At 35.2% G+C, this 6,000-nt stretch overlaps 1 protein-coding gene across 11 annotated transcripts in view; it reads left to right on the forward strand.

Moving 5' to 3' along the window:
- Nucleotides 1-6,000, forward strand: part of ZBTB20 (zinc finger and BTB domain containing 20) — a 768,805-nt gene that overhangs the window by 237,511 nt on the left and 525,294 nt on the right. The gene's annotated exons all lie outside the window — the stretch shown is intronic.

Raw genomic sequence — 6,000 nt, forward strand, 5'->3', positions numbered from 1 at the left:
CTTTCAATTTTTATTTGAAAGGGCAGAGAGAAGGATTAAGAGAAGAGAGCAGATAGAGAGGGAGAGAGAAAGACACGTAAAGCCCTTCATCTCTTGTGAAGCATCTTCTCTGCAGGTGGGGATAGGAGGCTTGACCGCTCGCTGGTCTTTGTACATGGGAATATATGCACTTAACCAGGTACACCACTGCCCAGTGTCATATAATGCCTCTTAATTATAAGGACTTTGGCTTGGAAAGATCACCTCTGTTTCCTTTGTTATTAACCTATCTTCCCTCATCCTTGTGTCTTAAGTAAGGCAACTCCACCACTCAGATGGCAACTCCCTGTCAAACCCTATTCAGGAAACATATATATGCTCTAAGAGTGGGCCTTGAGTGTTCTTACACTACTTAGTGATGAAAAACATTGCATAAAGGTGGCTATGGGGAAAACATCTGGAAAAAATAAATTTCCTAGGATCAAAGGGCTCCGTGTATAGCCCAGAGAGTCCTTAGGGTGCTCCTCAGAGCAAACAAACAATTCTCTTGATGAGTCACTGTAATTTTTTTCTGCCAAAGCCACATGTGTTACATGTTCTCAAGAAAAAGGGGTGGAGTAAGGAGAGAAAAAGAAAATTAAAGAATGCAACATAAATTATTTTTTAGAAACGTAATGATATTTAAAGAAATCGCAACATGATTACAGTCTTTCAATATGCTCACCATCTTCTTAAAATTATATAATATCTGTTGAGCCAATTACTGTAATACAATATTTTATGTAAAACCAACCAGACCAAGAAAAGGATATTGGGGAATAATAAAACACTCTGAAACAACCAATATTTTTGCTCTAATGTACAAAAATTGGCAGAGGTGGGTGATGCTCACTATGATGTCCCAAGCCCTAGCTAGTGGCATTTTACTGAGGAAAAAAGTTACTTATGAATCAGTACAGCCATGCTTTGTTCTGCATGAGTGTTTTAATAGAGCGAGTGTAATATAAGGATCAGGTGGGCTCATGGGAATGGAACAAAAGGTTTTGTAAAATTAAAGCAAAATAATTATAGCTCTAGGTGCAAAGCAAGCATACTCCAGCAGTTGATAGCAAGGACTTGCTCAGAATGGAGAAGGGAGGGAGCATGTTGAAAGTTTTTTTTTTTCTTTTTTTTTTTATTCACTAACAAAGGCTTTTAATAGGTAACAGTTGTAAAGCATCTTTGAAAGTAATTAATGCACCCACACAAAAATTTATTAAAATGAAAATTTAAGGAATTGTCTAAAATGAATTAATTAACCAAAAAAAAAAAAAGAACATCATGCCTTTCTTGTTTTTTAAAGAAGGAGAGAAGGTTAAGCAAAGCAGGATTTTGTGAGATTGTATTTTAAAGTGTTCCTGGTTTATTTAGTATCTGAATATCCCTATAAAAAGTCAGTTGGTGGGATTTATTATCTACCCCTTTAAAAATACTAAACTGTGGCAGGCATCAAATGGGTATTAGTTTGCTATGCACAAGTCTTAGAGACCCTTCCCCAAATTACAATAGAGTCTATAAATTGACTGAAGTTTCCCATGCGTTTTCAGAGACTTGCAGGAAATAGAATGTATTGTTCAAAAGAAGAGGAAGCAAAGTATTTCTTCTCTTATGGACTTCTCCCTTCACAGTGCCCTAAACAGAACTCTAGGAGTATTGTGGACTCACAGAATACAAAGTGAAATTACAAAGTGTAGTGTCATTTTTTTTTTTACCTCAGTGCCATTTTTTTTGTCTCTGCAGGAAATAAATAATACTAACTGCATTTATCCTGTTTTTATAAGAATTTTTAATCACTATATTTGTTTTTCCTCCCATTTTCTTTTGTATTGTTTCATACTGTGATATAATTACAATGTAGAATAGGTACAACCTGCTGAGAATTTACCCTTTATTCTAGGAATCTCTTTTACTTGATTACAAACGTAATCATTTTCAGCATTTGTTGTTATCACCTCAAAAAGTTTCAGGTTCTGAACTTGACTAAATCTTCAAAGGTCAAGTTCTCTGTACCCTTCAGGAATTTAAAAAAAAAATCATCAGAAATGACTGTTTTCTTTCCATGATTTTTTTTTATATCAAGGTCAAATTCTGATTCTGTAAACAAGATGAATAGGAAAGAAAATTAATTTTGGAAGGTATATTTGAAAAAATAACTCTAGTTATGCTATATAAAACATAATTATAGTTTTGAAAATAATTCTCACTAAATATATGTTTGTAAGATATCTTCTGTAGTGTGAAAAGCATATACTAGTTTACATATGATCTTTGAATTTTGAGATCATTTTCTTGGATTTTCTTTGTCTTCTTTTCATAATCACCTAAGTAGCCATTGTCATCATGTCAATATATTTCTTTGAAATAGCCTCAGATTTTTATTTTTCAAGGTAGTGAATTCAGTTTATACAGTTGATGTAGCTTTATTAGTATAGTATACCTGTCTATAAGGGAAAGACATATTTGTGAAAAGTCTCTTGGTAAAAACACTGCACTTATGTAGATAATATACACTCCTGACATTTACCCTTTAGTCTTGGATTATTTCACTTTCTCTTGGGGATATGGATGATAAAAGGCAATTCAAGGGAAAAAAGTCTTCATACTGGCTGTTCCTATTCTAATTCATTTCCATATAACTTTAAGTTATTGTACCTATTGGCCATTTAACTGGAATGGTATGTTACTTCTCTATTTTTTTTTCTGTAAAGAATTATCATAGACTGGGAAGTTTATAACATGATGCATTTTTTTTTAATCTGATAGTTTTGCAGACCAGAAGTTAGGGTTAGCACAGTTGATAGATTTCTCCAGTTTTCACAAGGCCAAAATTAAGGTATCAGTTGACTGACTTCTCAACTAGAGACTTTGTAAGGAATGTATTCTAAGGCCAGGAATATATTCTTAGGTCACTAAAGCCATTGAAGTTGGAGAGCTAATGTCCTTATTTGCCTCCAGGGTTATTGCTGGGTCTTGGTACCTGCACTATGAATCCACGGCTCCTGGAGGCCATTTTTCCCATTTTGTTGTCCTTGTTGTTGTTATTATTGTTGTTGTTGTTGCTATTGCTGAACAAGACAGAGAGAAATCAGGAGAAGGGGGCAATACAGAGAGAAGGAGAGAAAGATAGACACCTGCAGACTCATTTCACTGCTTGTGAAGTGACCCCCCTGCAGGTGGGGAGCTGGGAATCAAATTGGGATCATTACGCTGGTCCTTGCATTTGACACCATGTGCACTACCCAGTGCACTATTGCCTGGCACACGTTATTTGCTGGAGTCCATTTCTATATTTTCTTGCACTTTGCCCATCTATCTCAGTATTTGTTAGAGTGCCTTGAGTCATTAACACAATTGAAATCTCACTTCTTTCCCCTTTTGGCATTTTTTCCAAAATGCATACAGGAAAATCTCTCAGCTTTTACATAAATTCTATTAGATCCTCAGGGATAATCTTGACAGTGGAATAAGGAGAAGAGAGTGCCTTCTCTCTCTCTCTCTCTCTCTCTCTCTCTCTCTCTCTCTCTCTCTCATGCAACTCAACTATTCTTATTTTGCTTTTTAATTTTTATTTTAATATTTTATTATTTTAATGAAACTTATACAGAGAGATCAGAGCATGGCTCAGCTCTGGCTTGTGGTGGTGGAGATTGAACCTGGGACATCAGAGCCTCAGGCATGAGAGTCTTTTTAAATAACCATTATGCTGTTTCCCTAGCCCCCTCTTTTTTTTTTTGTTTGTTTGTTTTGTTTTTTTGTCTTTTATCTTTAGAAGAAAAATTTTAAGCAAACGTCATTTTGATCAAGGACAAACAGGTTTTTATTACTATTATATTAATATTTTATTCCTTTCTTTTTCCATTCCCACTGATGTGAATTTACTCATTTTGCCACTGTCTCAGCTTTAAAATTATCCCTCCTTGTCAATCAGCAGTAGTGTTGTTCTGCAGAAGTCATTCCTAAAGCACAAGTCATTTACAAATCAATAGAAACAAAAGGCAATACCTATATAAAAATATCCCTGAACATTCCACCTAGATGTCACAATGTAATCCAAAATTTCTCCCCGGGAATAAATAAAGTAGATGACTATATACATTTGTGAATGATTTGATGTGTAAAATAGATGAAATTGTATTTGTTTTATGCAGTAGTATGACTGAGTTATTTTAGAGGTATAAGCAGGGCCATCTCCAATTTTTAATGAAAAATAGAACTCATATCAGTTTTGACCATATTGACCAAATTTTCTTCTTACCACAAAGAGGAAAAAGTTCTCTTCTTTGTATCTTTCTTCCATAATTAAGTTTTTAAGACAAAATATTTAGGAAAGCTAGAAAAAGAGTATTCTGCTATTTTGAGTTTTTGTTGTCAGTTAAAAATGTTGTTAAACAGAGTTTTCCCTATGCCCTCTTCTTATAAGATTTAAATTTTCCAGTTGGATTGATTTAGCTGTCAAAAAAATCAAGTTGATTTTTCTTTACCCGGATTAAGTTGATAATTGGCTGAATAAACTGTTAAGAACAATTAGGAGATTTTAAAGTTATTTAACACCACAAACAATCTTTATGGGGCTATTTTAAATTTCTCCAGAGAACAAATTGTATAAAGCTAAAGCTTCCTGTTCCTTGAATTATTTCTTCCTTGATCTACCTGCCATAATTTCTTAGATTACACTTAAAGAAAAAAATTAAAATTTTCCATTGCACTATTGAGTCATTTTAAAGAAAAAACAAGGAACATTTCTTTTTCTTTTTTTTTTTCCATACAAATGCCTTCAAAGCACTAGTTTTTAAAGAAAGCTTAATTCCGGTCCACGATGTTTTGAATTCTCTTCTTGTTCAGACATTGGAATACAACTGTCTTTTCTAACAATCTGCAGGATTTTTTTTTTATCATGTTGCTTGCTGTCCACTGCAGATTGTTTTACAGTCAATAATAGCTAAGATTTTTGTATTTAACGCTACTAAAATGGTGTTCATTTCTCCTTGTTTTTGCTTAGCCTGCGTCTTCTTAGCTTTCTCAAATATCTCCCTTACTTCTGTTTTCACCATCACATAGTCTTCTCCCTGTAGGCACGTCTGTGTACAAAGTTTCCCTTGGATTAGTAACCCACCCCACTTACCTTATTCTAACTAATTCAGTTTTTACATTTTCAAGGATCATCTTTCCAAATAAGGTCACATATGTTGTACTAGGGAGCAAAACTTCAGCATTTGACTTTTAAGGGTGCAGAATAACTCATAACATTTATGAACTCTGTGTGTGTGAATGTAGAACTCCACCACAGCACTGAGCTTTCCTTTCTTTCTTTTTTTTATTTATCAAAAGTAAACACTGACAAAAACCACAGGATAAGAGGGTACAACTCTACACAGTTCCTACCACCAAAACTCCGTATCCCATCCCCTCCCTTGATAGCTTTCCTATTCTTTATCCCTCTAGGAGTATGGACCTCGGGTCATTATGGGGTGCAGAAGGGGGAAGGTCTGGCTTCTGTAATTGCTTCCACACTGAATATGGGCATTGGCAGATTGATCCATACCCTCAGCCTGTCTCTCTCTTTCCCTAGTGAGGCGGGGCTCTGGAGAAGCGGGGCTCCAGGACACATTGGTGGGGTAGTCTGCTCAGAGGAGTCTGGTTGGAATCATGGTAGCATCTGGAACCTGGTGGATGAAAAAGACATAGTTAACATATAAAGCCAAACAGATTGTTGATTAATCATGAACCTAATGGTTGTAATATTGCAGATGAAGAATTGGGGCTCTTAATTTTGTATCTAGCTAGTTAAATTCCACAGGGCCCATGACTATACTAGTTTTTTTCCCTCTGATTCTGACATCTGAAATGCAGGTGGACCCAAGTTATTATCTGCAGAGATGATGTCATGGTTGGAAAAAGGACTAGAAAGCTGGATCAAGGGAGAGAGGAGCTCCCAAATATGGGAAAGGTGTATAAATATTGTTGACTGTAAGACCCATCAAT

Source organism: Erinaceus europaeus, chromosome 9 (assembly GCF_950295315.1).
Source record: "Erinaceus europaeus chromosome 9, mEriEur2.1, whole genome shotgun sequence".
NCBI classification, from domain to species: domain Eukaryota; kingdom Metazoa; phylum Chordata; class Mammalia; order Eulipotyphla; family Erinaceidae; genus Erinaceus; species Erinaceus europaeus.